The sequence below is a fragment of the Herpailurus yagouaroundi genome, unplaced genomic scaffold, assembly GCF_014898765.1.
Source record: "Herpailurus yagouaroundi ecotype Mexico unplaced genomic scaffold, PumYag 159, whole genome shotgun sequence".
Classification (NCBI taxonomy): Eukaryota; Metazoa; Chordata; class Mammalia; order Carnivora; family Felidae; genus Herpailurus; species Herpailurus yagouaroundi.
In genome coordinates, this window is record NW_024412400.1 from 78,718,095 (window position 1) to 78,741,251 (window position 23,157).

The window sequence follows — 23,157 nt, forward strand, 5'->3', positions numbered from 1 at the left end:
ATCCCGGCCCTCCGCGTCGCCCCTCCCCTCGTTCCTCCTTCCGCCTTCCTCGGTGGCGGTGGCGGTGGGGGGTGGTGGAAGCGGGGTCCCCGCATCACGAGGTGCCCTAACCCGGCACCCCTAACCCGGAGGCCCATCCGCGGGCGACCCCCGGAGGGCGAGGCCAGGGTGCCTGGGGCGCCGTGCGACCGGGGACCCACCCCGTCGGCCCGACTATTTGCATAACGGAGACCTTCGCTTCCCCCGCCCCTCCGCCGCGCTCTTCTTCCCTCCTTCGCCGTCCCCTCCACCCCTCAGCCCCAGTCCCCCGCTCCTCCCCAGCAGACCCTCCTGCCGGGACCTGGCGCCGGGCTCCCAGCTGCCGGGCTCCCCTGCGGCCGCGGCGCGCAGAGACGGGCGGCACCTGGGGGAGGGGAGTGCGGGGCCGGGCCGGGCCGGGGAAGACATCTGGGGCACTGCCGGGCGCTAACAAAGGGAGCGGCTGCGGGCCGGCGAGGGCGCGGAGCGGGCGGAGGGGCCGCAGCCCCGGCGGCCGAGCGCGCAGCGAGTGAGTAGGGGTGCGCAGGGCGGCGGCGCGGCCCGGGGCCCGGGCGGAGGCGTGTGCGAAGGGGCACGGGAGGGGAGCGGGGCGGCGGGGCGCGCGGAGCCGGTGCCCAGCGCCGCCTCGGCAGTCTCGCCGGCCGGCTGGCCACCGTGGGGCCGGGGTGTCTCTGGCTTTCTCCCGGCCCGGGGACCGCCTTGGCTTTCCCCCGGGGCTCCGCGAGTCTGCGGACCCACAACAAACCCACGTGCGCTCGGCCCCCGGGAGCCCCGCTTCCCGCACCGCGCCACGGGTCAGGTGCGGGACGCCCCGCGCGCTCCGGGTTCCTGCGCATTCCCGCCGCTAGATTTAAGGACCGGGAAACTGAGGCCTGCGGCGGGGGTGGGGGCTCAGGCACCATAACAAACGCACGTGCGCTCTGCGCGGGGATCCCGGCGCCCGGCTGGCCGCGGAACGGCCGCCCTGCGGAACCGGGCCATTGTCTCAAGCCGCGGGGGAGGGAGAGGCGCTAGGGGCGCCGGTGGCCAGAGGAGGACGACAGACACATTGAAAAGGTACCACTTGGCCCTCAGGCCAAACTGCCAGTCTGCCAAAAGGGGAAAACAAAACACGAAAGCGGCTACAAAAAGCTTTGCCCCAGGCCGAGAGCCTGTCCCCGGCCGTGGTGCATTACTGGATGTGACCAGGGCAGCCCCTCACTTCCAGCGCACCGGGGTTGAATTAAGGGCCCTTGGGTCCCTCTCCAAAAAAAGACCGTGCCTAGTGCACCATTGTCCCTGCACTCAGGCGACTGCCCCTGCTGGGAGATGGCGAGCGCCTCCCCAGCCTGCAGAAACAATAGTCCAATTTAAACAGCGCCCAGAGCGGTCTTGGTCTTCTCAGCCCTTTGCTTGAGCTTTGCCTTGTAGGTCCTTGCGTCTGGCACTGGCCCCTTTTGGCTTGAGACTCGCTTTGCGTTTTTAGTTTTTACAGGCGAGGCCAGCCGAGGCCTCTTGTTCTGGGTAGGGACGCTCTTATCTTCAGTTAGGTCAGTTTGAGAGAAATTCCGAGGTCCAGATAAGAGGGCTCTTGTTTGTTTTGTTTTTGCTTTGCTTACATGTGCTCTGCTCACCTTGGCAGGTTTTGGTTCATCAGACCTGCTGGGGCAGCCGTGAAGTGGGTGGGTGGGTGCATTGGCCTGTTAGGGAATGGTGCTGGTGCAGAAGACCCTAAGGTTGCTGGAGTGGGGGGTGGGGGTTGGGGTGTGCAGGCATGGAGCTCACTGGCCGCCAGTCCCTCTGGAGGTTAAACCTGTCCCTGGGGAGAACTGGAGGGCCTTCAGCTCCAAACCACTGTTACTGAGGATCTAAAGGGGATCTAGGGAACCCTCTTATTTTACAAGCGGGTAATGTTGGCCTGGAAAATGCCTTGCGGGAGTTTAAACCAGTGAAATGGGAAAGAGAATTTGAGTATGGGTCTCCCAATTCCCACACTGCCCCTGGCCTTGACAGCCCCCAAAGGCACAACCAGGTTAGTCTAAAAATCAGTGGCCCTAGGACAGAGTTAAACAAAGAAAGTAATTCAGATGGAAAGCTGCACCCTTCCATTATCTCTTTTAAGAGTTCTTATTCATTTGGGAAAAGATAGATTTAGTAATTCTTAACTCTTCTGCTAGCCTTTCATAAACTGTGGTATTTTTCTCTTCTCACTGTCCCTTTCCCCTCAATTTGGAATAGGGCCAGATATGGGGACTTAGATATTTGCCTCTCATCTCTGTGCCAGGAAGCCTTTGTTTGGGCCTAAGCATTAGGCTGTTGACATCAGACCCACAGGGAAGAAAGTGTCTCTTAGCAAGCTACTCCTGAGCCACTTGTGGGAGAACAAGGCATTGTTTTCATTGATTTTATTTAATTAAATTCTTTTTGAGAGTTCCACGGAAGTAGCTGCCTATTTTTGTATTTGGCAGAGGAAAAGTTGGAAAACCAAAAAACAAAACAAAACAAAACAAAAAAACCCCCAAAAAAACAAAAAAAACCCAAACAAACCAAAAAACCAAAACAAACAAAAAACCAAAAAAATAAAAATTTAAAAACCCAACAACAAATACTTGGAGTCTGGGTTTCCCCAAAGCTAATGTGCTGTTTTGTCCTGTCCCTGTTATCTCCTAGCTACACTTGTTTCTTTTCGTAGGGTTTCTAGAGCGTTTCATTTTTGTGGTAATTCCACTGGGCACTTGAGTATAGCTTTCTTATCGGGATGCTTGCCTTATAAGGAACCTTAGGCATCATCCGGCCAGACCCTTTTATTTTCCAGATGGGAAAACTGAGGCCCAGAGAGGAGAAATCACTTGCCTAAGGACATGCAGCAAGGTGTCTGCTTTTAATTTCTCTTTGTGCGTAAAAGGAAAACCGTTGCATCAAATGAGTTGTTGTTGGTACCCCAGAGTAAAGTCAAAGTTATGATGGTTGTTATAACGACACTCTTTAAGTCTGAGAATGAATTCCTTAAGGAATTAAATAGGTGTTGGTTATGGTACAGAGCCATGGATCCCTATGGTAGATATGGTGAGGAGTATTGCAGTTATCATTGGGGATCACTTTTCTGTAGTGTTTACTAAGTGGTTCACTCCACCCTTGCCCTGGCCTCCTACATGTTCCCCTGCTATTGCTTGCTTCCCCAGTGGGGACCTGCTTTGAACATAATCGTAAAGCAAAAGGCAGCAAGAAGCCAGAAGACAGAGACCCCACTTAGCTTTCTGAGCTATTAACCTCCTGGGCTCCAGTTCCTCACTTCCTTGGACAGTGAAAGTCCTTCCTGCCCAGTCTCTGCACAGGCTGTTCCCGGGGAGTGGAAGATGCTCAGGCCTTAGGATCAGAGGAGTTTGGGCCAGCTCTTCTGTGTCCTGTGTTCCTTGAGAATATGATTGTTTAATGTGAAGGGAAGGATGGGTATGTATATCCTGGCGTTGTTGTGGGTATCCAGCGATGTGACACAGGCTTATGCCTGCTCAGACCTCTTGGCAGGCTCCGGTGCTCACCGGCTTTTTAAGTGGCAGAGGATGTTGGTGGGAGAATAACCCCATAGAGTAAGCCCTCTACTCAAATTAGGAGACCCTACCTAGTTAACAAAGAGGGGTGAATGCCTGCCACATTGTAAAGGGGGGCCTTTGGAGAGTTGTAAAGTTTGTGTGATTCTAAGGTAATTAAACCTAGTAAGAAACAAATAAAAAACAAAGCTGTGCAGTCTAAAGCGATGGCATTCATTCATTCTGTGTTACTGACAAACAGGCAGGCTAGGGCTGGGGTTTGGTGTTGACCTGGAGTTACAGAGAAGCCCTCCCACCCTTTTTTTTTTACATGGATGCAGAACACATTTGGATCTCCCCTCAGAAGCTGTCTTCAGAGGGGCACCTGGGTGGCTCAGTTGGTTAAGCGTCCGACTCTTGATTTCGGCTCAGGTCATGATCTCAGGGTTCCTGGGATCAAGCCCTGTGTTGTGCTCTGTGTGCTGACAGTGCTGAGCCTGCTTGGGATTCTCTCTCTCCCTCTCTCTCTCCCCCTGCCCTGGTCATGCTCCCAGGCACATGCTCTTGTTCTCTCTCTCTCTCTCTCTCAAAAATAAATAAATACACTTAAAAAAAATCACTGCAATAAGAAATTGTCCTCAGGAACCCACAGAAAGTAGATCTAATTTATCTCAATATTGACTGGGGACGGGGCATGGAGAGGGGTGTTCCCTTTTTCTCCGGGAATCAAACCAATGATGGTAAACGAGTGAGTGGAAGAGGAAGGCTTCAAAGAGAATGTAGCTCTCTAAAGTTGTGAGGATGTGGTTGCATTAAAAAAATGACAGGAGGGGCGCCTGGGTGGTTCAGTCAGTTAAGCATCCAACTTTGGCTCAGGTCATGATCTTGCGGTTTGTGGTTCGAGCCCCGTGTTGGGCTCTGTGCTGACAGCTCAGAGCCTGGAGCCTGCTTCAGATTCTGTCTCTCTCTCTCTCTCTCTCTGCCCCTCCCCTGCTCCTGCGCTGTGTCTCTATTTCTCAAAAATAAATAAACGTTAAAAAATGACAGGAATAGTTCATTAATGAAATTCACAGTACCTTATGGAACATTAGAATACTGAGAATTTGCTCAGACCTGGTATCAGTGATTTATTCACTAAAAACTGAATTGGGGAAAAATACATTTTCTTGCTTGTGTGCGTGTGTACTGAAACTACATGATGGCATTCTGATTCCAGTAGATGTACTTTTTATAGTCTCTTCTGTAACAGTAACATAGTAAGCAATGCAGTTTCACCGCATTAAAATACTGGAGAGGTTTTTGAAATCATTACTAGCCTTCAGAATCAATTTCGTGATTTAAATTTTATTTATTGTTCTGATTATAAAAATCAAGTATGCCCACTGGGAACAATTTGGAAACTATAAAAAAGTATAGAGACACAGAAAAAGATGACGTTATTCAAAGGTAACCACTATTAACATTTGGCAGTTTTCCCTCTGGTCTTTTTTTTTTTTTTTTTTTTCCAAATGGATGTATTTTCTTTAAATGGTTGAGAACATGCTGTATGTGCAGTCATCTCTTGCCTTTCTTGCTTAACCTTCTCAGATGTAGTTGACATAGTTTAAGTCCACATTAAAGCTGTGTCTTTCATTCATCAACCATATCAGCTGCTCAGCACCTCCAAGGTCACATGGCCCATGGGATCTGGTCACTTCAGTGGTATTTCAGTGAGGGCCTAGAGAGGAAGGCGCCTTCAGCTTCCTCCCCCTCTCCCACCCTGCCTCAAGCATTCAAACTCCAGTCATTTTTGTTACTTTTTATTTTATTTTTAAAAAAAAAATTTTTTTTCAACGTTTATTTATTTTTGGGACAGAGAGAGACAGAGCATGAACGGGGGAGGGGCAGAGAGAGAGGGAGACACAGAATTGGAAACAGGCTCCAGGCTCCGAGCCATCAGCCCAGAGCCTGACACGGGGCTCGAACTCACGGACCGCGAGATCGTGACCTGGCTGAAGTCGGACGCTTAACCGACTGCACCACCCAGGCGCCCCTGTTACTTTTTATTTTAGAAAAAGTTTAAAGTCTAAGGTGGAGGGGGAAGGGCACTGCATGTGACCTTGGGTTCTGGTACTATCCTTTGTCCTCCAGCAGCTTAAGCAGTTTCTGTAGATGTTAAATCATCAACTCAACGGTCATTTACTAATTCAGTCCTCACGTATTCGAGTGCCCACTCTAAACCAAAGATGTGTGAGAAGAGCTTAGCTTTAAAGAAGCTCATGGTCCGGTGGAGGGGACCAGGAAACAAGAGACTGGTACAGGGTGCTGTGGGACCACAGAGGAGGGGCAAGTACCCAAGACTGGGGCATCCATGAGTAAGGCTTCTGGGATGAAGGCCACTGTGGGATAGCCCAGGCACTTCTCATTTGCCCTATGGTAATTGACACTGTGAATAATGTGTTTGTGAATTAATCCCTGTCTACATTCCAAGATAGTTTGCATCGTGTAGAATCCTAAGGTTAAAATGACTGGGTTACACTGTGAAGGATATGATCATTTGAAAAATTTCATAGATTTAGTCCCAATTACATAGAAAGTCCTAACGTACCAAAGTATTACATATTGTGGGAGCAGTAGGAGTTAAAAGCACATGTAATTCAGTATTTGATTTTTTTTTTTTTTTACTGAGGTATAATTGACATGCAACATTGCATTAGTTTTAGGTGTAGAACTTAGTGATTTGATATTTGTATATACTGTGAAATGATCACCACGATAGATCTAGTTAAAAGCCATCACCACGTGTAGTTACAGACTTTTTTTTTCTTATGATGAAGGATTTGAATTCTTACTCATCATTCATCACAGGTGGAGACCTGGACAAGCTAGTTAAGCTCTCTGAACTTCAATTTCCTTCTCTATAAAATGGGCTTAACAGCTCCAACTTTACCGGGCCACTGTGAGGATTAAATGAAATCATAGCTAAACGGTCCACTGCAGTGACAGGTAAACAGGAAGCACTCAGTAAGCGATGGCTATTATTGCTATAATTGGGATTTTCACACCCTGCAGAAACTTTGGCCCTGATATTTTTTCTTAACATGACAGCAGGCCATTGTGTGGCTTTGTGTGCCGAGGGAAGCAGCAAGTTGATCACAATGGAACCACCTACCAGGTGACAAATTGATCACTTGCATGATGCAGTATAAAAAAAGTCTGATCTTGGGCAATTTCAAATGTACAAAAGTAGAAAGAATGGTGTAATGAACCCCTGTAAACAATCACTTATCTTCAACAATTATCACAACTCATAGCTGACGTATATCCCCACAGGCCACCCCAGATGACTTTGAAGCACATCCCAGACATCTTATCAGCATGATGCATATCTGAGTCGTGCTGCTCCTGGAGCCTGTCTCTGCTGTCACTGTTAGGGGACTGTGCGTGTGTGTGTGTGTGTGTGTGTGTGTGTGTGTGAGAGAGAGAGAGAGAGAGAGAGAGAGAGAGAGACAGGGGTTGGTGGGGAGCCAACCCAAGAACTTAAGTTTTATCGCTCAAGTGAGGAGGCCCCACTGCATGCCAAACTGGCAGGATAGAAGGAGCACTGAATGTAGAGTCAGGAGACCTAATTTTGCAGAAGGTCCCCACCCTTTCCCAGTTGTATGCTTTTGGCAAGTGACTTCTGAATTTCTTTGAGTGCATTTGAAAGTTTGGCGAATATCGAATGAGGTAATCCATGCAGCAGCCCAAGCAGCTTGGTGCTGGGGTGGGGGTGGGGAGCTGAGTCAGACTTGAACCCAGCCTTCCCCTCCTGAGAGGCAGGGCTTCCATATGGAATTAAGGTCACAGACTGCCGGCCCCTCGGCCCAGGATGCACTCAGGGAGTGCTCCTGCCAGTCTCATTCTGAGGATGCGGAGGTCGCTCAGACGAACACCTGGCACCCACAGCACTCCGTGCCCGCCAATCTGTCCTTGTCCCTTGTCCCCTGTCACTTAGCCCGTCCCTCTGATTTATGGATGAGGGTCAGAAAGCCCAGAGAAGGTAGGGCCTGCCAGCCATGCCTGAGTGATAGGTCCTGCCTGAGACCCCTTTCCCTCCAGGTTTGATGACCTTGGTCTCTTCCATCTGGCTGTTCACCAAAGTAGGTATTTCTGACTCAACTGAAAGAATAAAGTTGATTTGATTTAGTAATTAAGTCAAAGCCTTCTTTTTAATCCTCTGGGGGTTCCACGATGTCAGGGCCTGTACTATGACTTGTGGTCTCTGGCTTTTGCTAGCTGGCTGTGTGACCTTAGGCAAAAGGCATGCCACCATGGGTACCCTACCTCAAGGACCTGTGTCTTAGGCCCCCGGGCCCCTTCCAGCTCTGAAATGATCGATGACAAAGGGGGAAAGGTACACCTAAGGCCAGGTGGCTTCTTCATACAAGTAGTAAGTGAAATCTGTTTCCCTTTATGATATTCAGAGCAAAAAATTACCCCCCTCACCTTTTGCCATTTTCCCCAATCCCACTTCTCTCCAAAGTGACTACTGTTTGCACTTTTGTGGGTCTTTCTGCCCCTTTTGTATACATTGACTTGTGTATTCATGGTTCTGCACAGATATGTTAAAAACATTTTTTTTAAAGTTCATTTATTTTTGAGAGACAGCATGAGCAGAGAGAGAGGGAGACACAGAATCCGAAGCAGACTCCAGGCTCCGAGCTGTCAGCTCAGAGCCTGATGTGGGGCTTGAACCACAGACTGTGAGGTCATGACCTAAGCTGAAGTCGGACACTTAACCGACTGAGCCACCCAGGTGCCCCTTCACAGATACATTTTTAAAACTCAGTAAATGGATCCCATAACAACTGCCACTTTACAAGACTGCCTTTTCCACCTGACTATATGTGTTAGAGATCTTTCCCTCTCCGTGCATGCAGATGCTTTTTTTGTAGTTGCATTACAGTCTATATTATGATGTTTGCTTAACTGTAAAAATTTTCCATAAAAATATATTTCTAAGTATATTTAGATCTTGGACATAAGGAACAATGGCTGTAAATGTCAGTGGTTAACTGGAGCCAGTCCATTAGGCTCTGGAAAGGGTGGCGAGGGACCAGGCACAGGGACGCTGAGGACCACACCCTGGAAAGCTGGAACGAAGGGCTCCTGGGGAATTACTAAGAGGCTGACTGTTTGGACAGGGTTATTTTGGGAGATAGCCTGCCGGCTTGGGTGCCCTTGGCTGCAAGTGCAAGGCACTGAGCTGCGTCATCACCTTCTCCTCCTCCTCGCACGTTCCCTGGCACTGTCAGGTTTGTTTCTGTTCCCAGGACCTGAGGGGACCCAGTGGGAGGCCTGGAACAGGGACGGAAGGGAGAGAGGGAAGAAGAGGAGTATTTGATCTCAGGCTTGGAGGAGGGAGTGCACCCGTGCCACTCTGCTCTGTCTGGTTGATCAGACCCATCTGGAGTGTTTTGTTTCCCTGGCTCTGATACAGATCATGGGAAAAGGAAGCAAATCCAGAGATGGGCTCCTGGGAAGACAGAAGTTTAGGACACCGTGTTGGAGGTGGGATAAGTGTGGGCATTGGACTTTCCAGCCTGCAGGGGATCGTAAGTGGCACCTGCTTCGTGTGGAAGAACGATGGGAAGAGCACTGAGTGGCTGCTGTGGAGGGGAGAACCAGCACAGGTTGGAAGAAAAGCACAGGACGATGGGAGATAAGGAAGAACTTATTCGGCAGAACTTCTCGACCGTGGAACAAACTGTGTCACGGGGCCGCGAACTCCCCCGGGGGGAGTATTCAAGCCGACGTTGCGTGTGAACTTTGCAGTTTGGTTGTGGAGTGGTTGACCGAAGTGCCTGCTAAGGCCCCTTCCGGCCTTGGGAGCCTATGGGACAAGAGCCTGTGGGACCAGAAGCAGAAAGAGGCAAACTAGGACTGCAGGGTCAGGACAGGTTATGGAGGGCGTAACTGGAGCTTTGTAAAGGTGGAATAAAATGGAAGCCTTCAAAGGAGCCTGAAACATTGTTTCCCCTGGATCTTGGCAACCTTCCTCCTGTTCTGTCCTTGGCTTCAGCTCTACTTGACCTTTTATTCATAAATTATTTCCATAGTAATAAATATATCACATACACTTTAGATGACCAGGAAATCTGGCAAACAGAAAAGAACTACGTGTCCCAGGAGGATGATTCTAAATTTTTTTTTTGATTACGGTCTTTCTAAATTTGCATCCATCTCCTGGTTTCCCTAGCCCAGTGCTGAGATGTCAGTCAACTTTAATTTTAGCAACACTGTACCCTTTGCAACTTCTTGAATGTCCTCCGATAGCACCCGCCATATTTAATGCTTGTGCCTTTCTTTTCTGTGGTTTAAGAGGAGCCTCTTGGACCTAAGGGTTAGTTGCGTCTTGGTGAGGGTAGCATGGCAAGCTTACCAGGTTCTGGGCTTTTGCTGTGCCCCTGGCCCTGATGAAGCACTATGTATGTTCTCTCATTCAGTCCTCGTAGCGACACTGTGTCTTGGGGTCATTAGCTCCGTTTTGCAGATGAGAAAACTGAGCTTCAGAGAGGGGTAGAGACTCCCCCGAAGATTCACTGCTGCTGACTACTGAAGCTGGCCTGGGGCAAAGCTCTTTCTCTATGTTATGTTACAGGTTTATCCACTGCTAATCATTCCAAGTCCTTTGAGTCTGAGAAGGGCTTTGTCCTTAGTTTCACAGGGGGCTTGGCTCAATTTCTCCGTACAGGGGCTGATGGAAATTTTCTGTCATTCCCCTGAGACCATATGAAAGGAAGAATTCATGGGACATTCATGTGTGGATAGCATTTGCTGCCATTCGTTTTGGTTACGAGTTGTTTGCGTCAAGCCTGGTTTGGGTTTTTTGGTTTTTGTTTTTTAATTTTTTTTTTTTTAACGTTTATTTATCTTTGAGACAGAGAGAGACAGAGCATGAACGGGGGAGGGTCAGAGAGAGAGGGAGATACAGAATCCGAAACAGGCTCCAGGCTCTGAGCTGCCAGCACAGAGCCTGACGCGGGGCTCAAACTCACGGACCGCGAGATCATGACCTGAGCCGAAGTCGGACGCTTAACCGACTGAGCCACCCAGGCGCCCCTGGTTTTTGTTTTTTTGCTTGCCCTTTCAAGCTAGGCTATCCACCTGACTCATTATCTGGTTATGACTAGGAACACACATACCGGTGGTGAGTATGGCCACAGATTAGTGGGTACTGCTGCTTGGCTACCTTAAATGCCTTTGGCTTGTAAATAGAACTCAGGATAGGCATTGCTATGGGCTTATCTTGCACCTGTGGTTTTAGGCTCTTAAACAGTTTCTTCTCTTGTAAAGTTTATTCAACGTTAATTGATTCATCAAGTATTTATTGAGGACCTATTATGTGCTAGTCATTGCGCTAGGCATTGGGAATATTTACACATGTTGTAGGTAATATATACACATATTCAGTGTAACTAGCAAGGCCTTGGGAGTTAGTGGCAGACAGACTTCTTGTGTCACCCTCTTCTTCTCAGAGTCTTTGCTTTGTTCATTCATTCAACAAACATCGAATGCCCGTTACAGCCGATGCACAGCGTGCATTTTAGACTAGACACCCAGATACTCCCATAGTTTTGTTCTTAGTTGGAGGTAGACACTTAGATGTTAATTACGATCTTGTGTGATAAACCTTATGAAGCCGGGAAGAAGGCGTAGTGAGTTTGGGAAAGCTTTCTGGAGCAGGTGATGCCTAAGCTGGGTTTTGGAGGGCAGTAGCTGTTAGCCTCCAGGGAAAGGGCATTTGCAGGAGAAGGGGCTGCAGGAGGAAAGGTGTGGGGTGAAGAATGGCCCGTTTGCATGTGCGGGAGAGCCACTAGGAGATTGGTGTTCCTGCAGAGGAGCACGACAAGGCAGGAGTGGGGATGAGGCTGGAACTGTCGCATGCATTATCTATAATTTTCACAACTTCCCTCTGTGGCATATTCTGTTATCTCTGTTTAGTAGGTGAGAAACAGAGGCTGAAGGAAGTTGGGTGACATGCTCACAGTCAGCCAGAGAGTGACTTAAGGTGCCTTTGTACTTAAATGTAGGCCTAATCAGCTCCCACAACGGTGCCTGCAGGGGCAGGTCGGGAAGGCCTGGCTTGCTGGCTAAGGGGCTTGTTCCTTCTCCATTGATCTTTCAAGGGTGATACCCTGTTGAATCTTCTTCCTTCTACCTGCATCATGTAGGTCTGTGTTGAAGGCCTCTTCTAAGGGTTGTTCTGGTTTTTGCCCTTCTTTTCATTCAGAGACTCAGTAGTCCAGAAATCTTCGAAGGAAACCTTTATGTGCCGAACTTTGTGGCAAGGGAGGTGAAGAACCTTCATGCCCTTTCTCACAAGTTCCAGGTTCACTTAGCAGCCTAAGCATTACCTGTGAATGTTTAGTCTGGAGAAACCCTTGGGTGCTGGAGAGGGAGCAAAATCCATCTGGGCTGGAAGAATCTGGAACAGGTGGGTCTTGAGCTGTTCCTTTAAGAATGAGTATGATCAGGAAGGTGGATGACTCATAGATGACCTCTAAGATTATTCTGTCTCTCCCCATGAAAAAAGGGACACCTTTGTCCTATTCTTCCCATCTCCCAAGCTAATTAGTTTCTGGCTTGGGCTTGGCTCTTGGGTCGAAGGCAGTATCCATTCAAGCATTCAAATAAAGTTTATTGAAAAGTAATCAACGGAGAGCTCAGAGACAAGAATGAATTAAAAGGGGGCTGTTCCAGAGCTAAGGAAACACGAGGATGCAGACATCATTGTGGAAAAGTTAATAAAGGAACAAAGTAGTATACACGGAAAACTGAATTGTTAGAGAGGGAAGGCTGAAGGAGGATCACAGTACATGCTGAGAAAAACGATACGGAAATTAATCAGACAAAAGTCAGAGCTCTAAAGGTCACACAGAGGCGATCCCTCAGGATAGTGACTGAGGCATCTGAGAGATACACGTCACTTCTGTTCACGTTCCATTGACCAGAACGTGGACATGCCTGGCTGCAAAGGAGGCTGGAAGAACGTCTCCAGCGGGGGAGCTGGACACCCTCTTAAAACTCAGGTCGGGGGGTGCTTGGCTGGCTCAGTCGGTAGAGCATGTGACTCTTGATCTCAGGGCTGTGTTCAAGCCCCATGTTGGACGTAGAGCCTACTTAAAAAAAAAAAAAAAAAAGAAAAAAAAGAAAAAAACCCAAAAACTCAGGAAGAGGAGGAAAATGGATATTGGGAGCAATTCGCCTATGCCCCAGAGCAAAAGTCCTGTTGGCCTCAGGCTCGATCAGCAGCGAAGAAGAGAACATGGAGAAGAAGAAATATTGACAGGGTTCTGAGGGAAAGGCAGCATGACTGAAGACTTTTGCACTGACGTATATCACTCTACAAGGATAAGGCAGGTAGCCATTTTCATGCATGCCAGAATGAAGGGAATAGGGCCTACGTGAGCTCTTCTCGGGAAAACCTACCTGATCATGAGAAGGATGAATCAAAAGTGGGCTTAGGAAGGCATGGATAAGGGTCATTTGGTGAGCTCTTAGCCTACTCAAATAGAAGCTAAGCAAGAATGTGAGAAGTAACAAGAATGTAAGTGAAGAGGAAAGTGTATGTGCTAGCTTTCCCGCTCTCATACTGTCTAAAGAGAAAAAGTCATGGGTGGGACGCCTGGATGGCTTAGCTGGTTGAGCGGCTGACTCTTGATTTTGGCTCAGGTCATGATCCCAGGGTTGTGGGATTGAGCCCCTTGTCAGGCTCCAGGCTGAGAAGGTTGCAATTGTCCAGCCCTCCTCCCGCCCCCACCTCTCCCTCTCTGCCCCTCCCCACTCTCTCTCTCTCTCTCTCTAAAATAATAATAAAAAAGTCATGGCTCTAACCAGTCAACTCATTGTTTTCTTAAACTTGGAGGGATCTTTTTTGTTTGTTTGTTTCTTTATTCTGAGAGAGAGAGAGTGAGAAGGGAGAGAAAGCGAGTGAGGGAGGCCACTTTGCGAGGGTGATGGAGAGAGAATCCCAAGCAGGCTTCTTGCTGTCAGCACAGAGCCGGACAGAGCACTCCAACCCCTGACCCTGAGATCATGACCTGAGCTGAAATCAAGGGTCAGACACGCAACCGACGGAGCCACCCAGGCGCCCCAAACTTGGAGGAATCTTTGGGGAAATAATATCTATTTGCGGGGAGAAACATTTATTGAAAGTCTGCCATTTAGGAAATTTTACTTTTCCGTGGAATGGAAAGAAAAGAAAATTTAAAAATAAAAAACAGCTACTTTATTAAGTAGTTCCACCCATCCTTGTTTCATGCCTTCTTTCATCCTCCACACGTCCATCTACATGTAAAGGTAGAGACAGGTGAAGAATGATATTAATCTTTTTTTTTTTTTTTTTCTGGATGGAGGGATCTTGGGTGACTTTTAGCTCTTTATAATTTTGTGTTAGGCTATTAAAAGGTATTTTTTGTAAGTTTCTTAAAAATTTTTTTTCTAATGTTTATTTTTAAGAGAGAGAGAGAGAGAGAGACAGAGTGAGAGCAGGGTAGGGACAGAGAGAGAGGGAGACACAGAATCCGAAGCAGGCTTCAGGCTCTGAGCTGTCAGCTGTCAGATCATGACCTGACACTCAACCAGTTGAGCCACCCAGTCAGATCATGACTCAAAGTCGGACACTCAACCAGTTGAGCCACCCAGGCGCCCCTTAAGTTTATTTATTTATTTTTGTCAGTGCAGAGCCAGGTGCAGGGCTCTATGTCATGAACCATGAGATCATGACCTGAGCCGAAATCGAGAGTCAGATGTCTAACCAACTAAGCCACCCAGGTACCCCTCAAAAAGGTATTGTTAGATGCTGATGCTCAGGGTGTGGAGAGCAGGTGGGAGACACAATAGGTGAATCAGACATTGTCTTTTCATGGGGAAGCTGGTGAGTCAGTTGCATGAATGCTGAACTCTGAGCAGAATGAGACACTGTAAACCGGATGACCCACGGGGCGGTGGGGCCCAGAGGACGAAGGGGAAGGTTTCGCGAAGGAGCCGGAGTTTGAACTGGACGGTGGAAGAATGACAAGCGTTCTGATGGGTCAAGGATGGGCGAAGGGCATGCCTAGCAGGGGCGGGGGCACAGGCTTGGAGGAGTGAAGGAAGGCCATGTCTGGGTAGCTGTGAGGCATTTGTGGTGGTTGGGTGGACGGATGGACGGAAGAGTAGCCGCTGTTCATGAAGCGTGCACGGCGTGCCATGTGCCACACACAGCATCTCCCGGTTTCCCAGCAACCCTATAGGATGGTTACAATTACCCCTACCGTACGGATGAGGAAACTGAGGTTGAGAGATTTATTGGCCCAAAGTTGCACAGTGCGAGACGGTGGCTTGGACCCCCCGTGCTGCCTGGGCTCCAGAGCCCACGATTTTTCCCACTGTGCTGGGATTTGTAGTGCACAGAAGACCCGAGTGGCCACCGTTGTGAGACATAAATTAGAAAAAGACAAGCAAATGGGAACAATATTTTGATAGGTCAAGACTCGCCAGGTAACTATACTTCATGTATTTGCATACATCTAGACTTAGGAAATACAAATCTATCTCACAGGTAAAACAGGTAACGATAAAAGCCTAAACTGTGGTCCAGACTCTGCCATCTGGCGGCTGTGTAGCCTCAGGCTACCTAATCCATAAAAGGGGGTAATAAAATTGTGGGGCTGCCTATCCCCAGATTGGTCTTTATGTTCAGACTGGATCATAGATGTGAAAAGATGACAAAGTGTGAAAGAGCCACACAGAAGGGCTTGTTACTGCTGGCACACCCCTTGCCCCTGTGAGAACGTACAGACGTCTGTTAGGGCACCCACAGGTGTTCATAAAAACTTCCCCCAGTCATGGCCGTGCTCCCTGCAGACTTGCAACAACTTGGTCAACAGGCGAGAAGCTGTGCTCTCCTGACTCAGACTACCGGCTGGGGACTCTGATGGGAGGTAGTGGAGAGGGGGGCAGGCCGGTCCTCTGTGTGGGTCTCTCCCACTGCCGGCTGAGGGGAGGCTCCTGCCTGCCTTCCTGCTTGCTGGCAAAGTCTGGGCCAGAGTGGAGTCGGGACAGCTGCGAACAGCGTGGTGAGTTACACAGGGCCCAGGAGGGTGTTCCAGGCGCGCCAGGCTACCGGAAGGAGTGTTGGAGTGGCCAGGCGAGCAGGCCCCTGCCATGTCCGTCTGGTAGAGGCTTGTGGTCTGGAAAATGGACCGGAGGGACAGAGACGTCAGGGGCCTCTGGAGGGAGCAGTCTTTTCTTTTCGGGAGTGCTGATGAGGACAAGGCCTTGGGGAAATTGGTCTCTCACACTACCCATGAGGAAGTGCCTGAGCACCGACCTAGGGTGGCCTGAGGTGACTTACATCTGCCCCAGGAAGTGTTGCAGTTGTTCCGGGGTCTGGGGTGGGGCCTGGCTTGCCACTCACCGGGCATCCGAAAGCCCCGTCTTGTGTGTTGTGTGTGGGGGTGATGGGTGGTTTTAGAGAGAGCTAAGCTTCTCCTTACTGTTGAAGAAACCAGTTCCTTCCTTTTCCTACTGGTCTCTCTGCTGAGCCGAGACAGGCCTTTGAGCTCAGCATTAGCTCAGGATGGGCCCCTCAGACTGCTGGCACCCCCATTTCATCTCGTATGCTGTCCTGTGTTCTGTGGCGTTAGCTGGGTTAGACAGTGGACCCCTGGATGGCAGCAGGCTGACTGGCTTCGTGGCACAGCCCCGGGCCCAGCCCAGAACCCAGCCCCTCCCCACGCTCACCGTCTGCCCTCCGAGACCAGGATACAGATGCGCTCAGCCACCAGTGAGCGTGAGCAGGTGGCCCCTAGGTCAGGTCACAGTGTGGAGCACAGTGGGAGATTCAGGAGCCCAGGGTGGGGAGCACTCCGGGCTCTGGTGGACCCTTCTGCTCCACTGGACGGTCCTTTCCCCCTCACTTCTGGCCTTCGACGTGAGACACAAGCCGCAAGATGAAACAGGGAATGTTCTCTCGGCTGACCTGTGGGAGACGAGCCCTGGCGGTGGGGAGGAGGAGTCAGGTTTAGGGCCTCGCTCTTCTCTTATCCCTCGGAGAACCAGGGTCCCGGGAGTTTGTCCCAGGTGAGAGGGAGAGCAGGCAGTGAGGGAGCTCTGACAAAAGCAGCTGGGCTGGACCTCCATTTATCCAAACAGACTGTCCTCACAGCCTTTGTCAATGGGAGGATGCTGGCCCCGGGCCTGAGCTGGGGGTGGTTAATGACAGCGTTGGGAATAAATCCCCAGAAGATGCTTCCTGCCAGAGGGCTTGTGGCGGTTCCTTTTTTGCTCTAGACAATGAACATTTTATTCTGGCTTATAAATCAAGAGGAGAGGAAAGATCAGGTAGGCAGGAGACAGATGAAAGGCACCTCCCAGGGACATGCTTCTGCACTTGGGAAAGTCCTACCCTTGTCTCCCAGACAGTCCAGGTAACGCCCCGGGGTGGGGGGATGGGAGCATGCTGGAAGGCAACTCACTGGCTTCCCCATTACCGTCTGCAGTGTCACCTTTCTCAGAAAGCCCTTATCATACTGCAGGGAGAAAAAAAACCCGCATGTTTTGCAGGCAGATGGACGCGGGTTTAATTCCAGAAGTGCCATGTCTTCGTTGAGCAAACTTGAGAACTCAACTTCTCTGACCCTCAGTTTTGTTTTGTTTTTAAATTAAAAAAAAATTTTTTTTGTTTTGAGAGAGAGAGTGAGAGAGAGAGAGAGAGACAGTGCAAGCAGGAGAGGGGCAGAGAGAGAGGGAGGACACAGAATCCGAAGCAGGCTCCAGGCTCCGAGCTGTCAGCACGGAATCCGATGTGGGGCTCGAACTCACAGACCGCGAGATCGTGACCTGAGTTTAACCGACTGAGCCACCCAGGTGCCCCTCTGACTCTCAGTTTCTCATCTGCAGTGGGTATTTAAAAAAAATTTTTTTTTAATGTTTATTTATTTTTGAGAGAGAGAGAGAGAGAGACAGAGAGAGAGAGAGAGCACGTGCACCAGCGGGGGAGGAGCAGAGAGACACAATTCAAAACGGGTTCCAGGCTCTGAGCTGTCAGCACAGAGCCCGACGAGGGGCTTGAACTCACAAACCACAAGATCATGACCTGAGCCAAAGCCAGGTGCTCAACCGGCTGAGCCACCCAGGCACCCCTTATCTGCAGTGGGTATTAATCAGTGCTACCTCGTAGCACGGGTGCGAGTCCTGTGTAGTGCTTAACCTAGCTCTGGCACACGATTAGTGATAAAAAATTGGTAGCTATTTAATGTGATAGTTATTTTCAGTTATTGGCCACCCGACGGTCCTGACACTTTGCTAGGCACTGTGGATATGAGGCTACGTGTGTTTCAGCCTCTCCCTGGAGGAGCTTCTGTCTAGGAGAAGAGGCGGGCATGTGGATTCAGGGCACAGATGAACGGGAGCAAGAGACAGGGAGGGGCGGGGTCAGAGAAGAAGAGGTGAGACCCCCGGGGAGCGGTTTGCCTGGGCACTTAGGGTGGAGTAGAAGGAAGTTCACAACCAAGAATTGGCATGGTATCCATTGATAAGGGAGGTCAGGAGCTGATAGTAAGGGACACTGGGGGATGAGCAGGGGAGCTCACAGGGCTTCTGCCTTCCGCTGGCATTCAAGTGCACACAGTTGAGGCTCAGGATGAAGTCTGCAGTCTTTTTCTAGCAGTTGGTGGACACGGACGGGGACCTAGCCAGGCTTGGCTCAGGGAGGGAGTGTTGAGATGGCTCTTATCGCTACAGAGATCTCTCCAGACTCAGGGCCAGGATCAAGGGGGGGACCTTCCCAGAGGGAGAAGGACGGATCACCAGATGGGAATTGCAAATATGGAACCCCTAACATGCAGGCTCCGAGGGGGTGTGGGCTGGCGGGGGCTTCACAAAACTTTGGCAGAGAACTGTTGTTATCAAATCGGAACCCAGGGAGGTTGGGTGGGAGAGGTGACCTGTGAATTCCAGTGATCCCATGTGTAGTGCTAAATGTGACAAAAAAAGACCCACAGGACACCTCCTTAATATTTAAGGATACACGTTTGTGATTTTGGTTTTTTTGCAAATGACTTGAAAACGCTGTGACACATACAAATGGGTGAATCATAGGATGACATAAAAGGAAAATTATATTTGCTACAAGGATAGTATATGCCACCTAGCTGGTGATAAAAATAAACACAGCAGCTTTCATTCACTGGACTCTTCCCACGTGTACTTTTACAGGTATGCGATACTTAACAGGTATCACATGGAACCCTCGTTAACTCCAGCTCATTCTCCCCAGCGTGCCTGCGCCCCCCCCCCCCCAGCTGAATGTGACACTGGAGAAGCAGACCACTGTCCTGACTGGTCCTTCTCTCATTCGTGACCATGATCCTTCAGTGGACTTGGGCGTTGTCAGGTCATCTTTCTCCGTTCCCTTCGTCGAGTGATTCTCAACTCTGGCTTCCATTAGCATTTCCTGGGGGAGATCATAAAAGGTATTGCTTTTATTTTCCTGGGTAATTCCACCCAGAAAGAATGAAATCCAAGTCTTTATGGAGATGACCTGGGCATCAGTATCCTTTTTAAAAGCTCTGTGGTTGGGGTCCCTGGGTGGCTCAGTCGGTGGAGCGACCGACTTGGGCTCAGGTCATGATCTCACAGTTTGTGAGTTGGAGTCCTGTGTCGGGCTCTGGGCTGACAGCTCAGAGCCTGGAATCTGTTTCGGATTCTGTGTCTCTCTCACTTTCTCTGCCCCTTCCCCACTCGTGCTCTGTCTCAGAAATAAATAAACATTAAAATTTTTTTTAAAAGCTCTGTTGTTGATTCCAATGGGCAGCCTTGGCTGAGAACCACTGCGATTCTCTAGGTGACTGTTCACAGCTTTTTCTCTGTCTTCAAACCTTTAACACCTCTTCTCCCATCCTTACTCTTAGTCAGAACCTCGGTTTCCACTTACCTGAGAAACTAATGGCAATCAGAGAACTTTCACACCTTCCCACCACCAAATTCTTCTTTCTGCCCGTTACCTTGGAGAATGACTTGTTTCTGCTCCTCCATAAGACCAACCCCTCCACTGGTGTGCTGCATCCTGTTCCCTTTACTTAATTAAGGACATGACTCCAGCAATATTCCCTTCTCTTCCCAATGTTTCTCTCTTTCTGCTGGACCGTTCCCATCTGTCCACCCCATCTGTCTATCCCTGGCTGTTGGTCCTCCCACTGAAACCCACTCACGTGCATATTGCGCACGTGCTTCTTCCCTTAACCGCATCTACTCCTCCCGCTGCTGTCTCATTTTTTGTTCCTTGAAGGAATCATCTGCGCTTGCTCCCTGTAGTTCCTCTGCTCTCATGATTTAAGCCCAGTCAAATCCATGTTTTGCCTCCATCACTCCACAAAAACCACACCTGTCAGGTTCACCAGTGACCTCCACATTGTCCATTCCAGTGGTCAAGTCTCAGCCCTTACCTTGATTTATCAGCAGCATTTGGTATGGTTGGTTATTCCATTTCCCTTAAAAAAGTACTTTCTCTGGGCTTCTGGAACATCACACCCTTTGGTTCTCCTCTTCTGTCACTGGCTTCTGCTCAGTCTCTTTTGTTGGCTCATCTTCACTTGTTTGCTTTGGAGCGTGTCAGGGAGCACCCCTTGGACTTGACTTCTCTGTCTCCTTACTCCCTGGTGCTCTCCTACCATCCATATGTCAACGACCCTCTTTGTAGCTCCATCTCAGACCTTGACCCCCCAACACTGTACTCCTGTCTTCAATCACCTATTCACCACATTTCCTGGGATGTCTAATAGACATCTCAATGATGACAAGTTCAAGACTGAACTTTTCCCTCCAACGCAGCCATCCCCACTTCAGGGGGTGACAGCTTCATCTTCCAGTTGCTAGGGTTTCAAACTGTGGAGTCACTCTTGATTCTGATTTTCTCATGCTGGATCCAGGCTATCAGCAAACCACGTCAGCTGCCCTTGCAAAGTAAATCAAGAAACCAACTCCTTGCTTGATCCACTAAATTCACCCTCGTCCAAGACCGATCAATCTCTAATTTAAAAAAAAAAAATTTTTTTTTTTTTTTACATTTTATTTATTTTTGAGAAACAGTGAGACAAAGTGTGAGCGGGGGGGGGGGGGCGCCCGAGAGAGCAGGCGACACAGAATCTGAAGCAGGCTCCAGGCTCTGAGCAAGCAGCAGCACAGAGCCCGACGCGGGGCTTGAACCCACAAACTGTGAGATCATGACCTGAGCCGAAGTCGGACGCTCCACCGACTGAGCCACCCAGGTGCCCCATCAATCTCTAATTATTCAAAGAGCTTCCCAACTGGGCCTCCTTCTTACATTTTTGCTCCTGTGGTCTCCTCCAAACGTCAACTAGAGTGATGATGTTAAAAGGCATCATGTCCTTTTCTGCTCAGAAACCAACAAGGGCTTCTCGTTTCACTCAGAGCCAGAGTTCTTAGAAGGGTCAACAGGGTTCTGCATGATCTGGTCCTCAGGTCCTCACAGACTTCAGCTCCTATACTTTTCTGCCCCTCCACTCTGTCTTACTTCATGTCCCTTAAACAGAAAGCCCCTTTTTTCCTCAGAGCCTTTGCACTCTCTTCTGCTCAGTTGGAACACCCTTCCTTCACACACTGTCATCGAGTTCCCCTTCTTTTCCTTCAGGTTTCTAATTAGATGTCACCTTATTTGAAAGGCCACTCTGACCACCGTATATAAATTAATCTGGTACCAGCCTCCTCTCTCCTCCCCCCTGGTTCCCTCCCCTTTATCCTGCCTTGCTGTTCTTTAGTGGCACATATGGCCACCTGATTTCTTTACCGTGTCTCTTCTCACTAGGAAGTTGTTTCTACGAGGGCAGGGACTTTGTCTCTTTTGTCCATAAGTATTTTTCTAGGACCCAGAGCAATGCCTCAGGAATAATGGGCACAATACATAGATGTTAGGTGAATTTAACTTCATCTTCACAACACCACTTCAAAATTCGTTGGAATAACCCACAATTTAGAGATGAGGAAATTGAGGCTCAGAGCGGTTAAGTCACATTTTCAAAGTAACAGAGCTTGCTGGCACAGAACTGGGACTCACGCTTTCTAAGTGACTGTGCCCTTAGACGCTCTCCCTGTTGAACCTGGCCTCCCCCCACCCCACATTCCACCTTGCCTCATTTTTTTCATATCTCATTGCAAGAGGGCAGCCCCACAGCCTGACAAAATCCCTGTGAAAATGCCCCATGTGTGACTGGAGGTGTGGGAGGCGCATAGGAAATGCACATACAGTCTCTTATCTGCGATTTCCAAATCCAAACGTCTGGGAAAACCAAGTTTTATTTTTAACCCATTTGGTGGCGAAACCTGTCTGGACTAATGTGCAGCTATTTATAAATCTTTATTTAACCTACTTAGAATAAGCATCCATTTGTTTTGCTGCAGAAACATGAATCCGCATTATTATGAGGAGCTGCCCTGCCCTTGCTGTGGGTGTTACGCAGTATATAGTTTAGGGAACGCAGCACTTTTCCAAAATATGAAGCATTCCGAATTCCAACACTTATCTGGCCTCCAAAGACTCCTGATAAGTGATTGTGAACCGTAGTTAATGCTTTCCTAAATGTCTGGCCTTGGAAACTCTGTGGAAAACAAGTTTGTTGTTGTTTTTTTCTTTCTTTCCCTGGTAACTAAAATTTCTTTTAAGGATCTTTCCAAGAACAAGCTCAGTTTTAAGACCTAATTAAGATCAGGCACAGCAGGCCAAGCCGAGTCGGGCATGCGTGAGATGCCTTCCTGAAACAGAGGGAATGAATAAAAGTCTACCTACTGAAGAGTGAGACCACCCCTCCCCAACATTTTTGTTGTTGCTGGTTCTCACAGTGCTGGCAAGCTAGGAGTAGACCTCCTTTTCCTTGGTCAGGAGACCTCTCTGCATAAACTTAACAGCCCAAGAGAAAAGGCCTATAGATATTGATATTTAGCGTTCTTACTCTCAGCCCTCCGGTGGTAAGACTTCTGTCTATGTAAGTGGAGCTTCCGGTCCCTTTAGTGTCTCACTTGTAAATTTAAAAAGACCACTGAGGATCACCAGACGTTGAGAAAAGCTCAAAACCTAAATCACAGAAACCAAAAGAGACGAACAACGACCACATAAAAAGAAACTCGCAAGACATAGAGACAGAGCAGGGAGAGAAGCAGATTTTACCAAAATCGTTAAGTACTGGTGTCCGTGAAGATAGCACAGTGATAACATAAAGACGGTGTGCAACAAAAGGAATATTCAGAGACTAACAAAGAACTCTTGGAAATTAAAAGTATGACAGAAATCAATGAGTCAGTAGACTATTTGGAATACAAAGTTGAAGAGATCTTGGAGAAAGGCTAGAAACCAAAAAAAAAAAAAAAAAAAAAATTAAAAAGGGCTATGGAATGAAAAATAAAGGATCATTCGGAGAAGTTCAACATCTGAATAGGAGGACATACAAAAGAAGAATAGAGACAACAGAGAGAAAGAGTTATCGAAGAAATAATACAAGGAAAACTCTGAGAACTGAGGAACATAGGCTTCTAGATGAAAAAACTCGCTTGAGAGCCTAGTGCTGTGAATGAAAAAAGACATGCATCAAAG

At 48.8% G+C, this 23,157-nt stretch overlaps 1 protein-coding gene across 4 annotated transcripts in view; it reads left to right on the top strand.

Moving 5' to 3' along the window:
* Nucleotides 1-438: 438 nt before the first annotated feature.
* ST6GAL1 (ST6 beta-galactoside alpha-2,6-sialyltransferase 1) overlaps nt 439-23,157 on the top strand; it is a 121,537-nt gene continuing 98,818 nt past the window's right edge. For 2 of the 4 annotated variants that reach the window (XM_040481052.1, XM_040481054.1), the window contains exon 1: nt 462-547. The gene's annotated coding sequence lies outside the window, so the exon portion shown is untranslated. Of the gene's footprint in view, nt 548-23,157 lie in introns of all 4 variants that reach the window. The other 2 variants (XM_040481053.1, XM_040481057.1) reach the window with 2 other exon arrangements.